At 43.7% G+C, this 755-nt stretch overlaps 1 non-coding gene across 1 annotated transcript; it reads right to left on the bottom strand.

Annotated features, from left to right (window-relative positions):
* Positions 1–332: 332 nt before the first annotated feature.
* Positions 333–404, bottom strand: Trnal-uaa (transfer RNA leucine (anticodon UAA)). The gene has a single exon. It is a non-coding gene; the product is annotated as a tRNA-Leu (tRNA).
* Positions 405–755: the final 351 nt, after the last annotated feature.

Genomic DNA, 755 nt, shown 5'->3' with positions numbered 1-755 from the left:
TTCTGCTCTTTCTCACAGTTTTATGCAAACCTATATAAGAAATGTGTTCAAAATGTTTGCGACAGTAAAATCATGTAACTTTAGTCTGATGAAGGGAAGTCCCGTTGCGCTACGTAAGTAAACATTGTTTGTTATTGTTCTTGCTGTGTATCCGACTCTTTACTTATACTATTTCTGCGTGCTTTGTGAGTTTATCTATCTCTAGATTTATACATCTACAACCTCAAAGGAGGCATAGGGGTTTGTTAGGCTCTTTTTTACTACGGTTAGTGAAGTTAACCTTTTTTTAAGTATACCTATGAAAGGAAGAAAGAAAGAAAGAAAGAAAAACGCGCCCAGAGTGGGGAGCGAACCCACGCCTTTCAATTTTATCTCGAATGCCTTACCAATTCGGCTATCTGGGCGACTGTGCTCTCCTTCACTCTTTGGGGTATATTTATTTACTGGAAGTGTATCTGAAGCTTGAGGGAGGTAGCCAGCGCCACTCTGACTACACGGGGAGAAGGGGACCTTCTTTTCAACCCCCCGTGGCGTGACTCGAACGGTCTACAGCCTGTCATGAGCGGGTAACTGGTGGGAAGCTCTCTTATGCTATTTTGGCATAAAGGCTGCCAGAACCGGGACCCTGGCTAGGATTTCGCAGAATAATATAGATAGGAAATGGGGGGCTCGTTGACGAAATACCGAAAGATAGGTCGGCAGTCTACAACCTCAAAGGAGGCATAGGGGTTTGTTATGCTCCTTTTTACTGCTGT

This window comes from Haemaphysalis longicornis, unplaced genomic scaffold, assembly GCF_048455015.1.
Source record: "Haemaphysalis longicornis isolate Haplotype H1 unplaced genomic scaffold, Haemaphysalis longicornis Haplotype H1 scaffold_11, whole genome shotgun sequence".
NCBI lineage: Eukaryota > Metazoa > Arthropoda > Arachnida > Ixodida > Ixodidae > Haemaphysalis > Haemaphysalis longicornis.
Note: the sequence above shows the minus strand (reverse complement) of the source record. Positions and strands in the feature narration are given on the sequence as shown.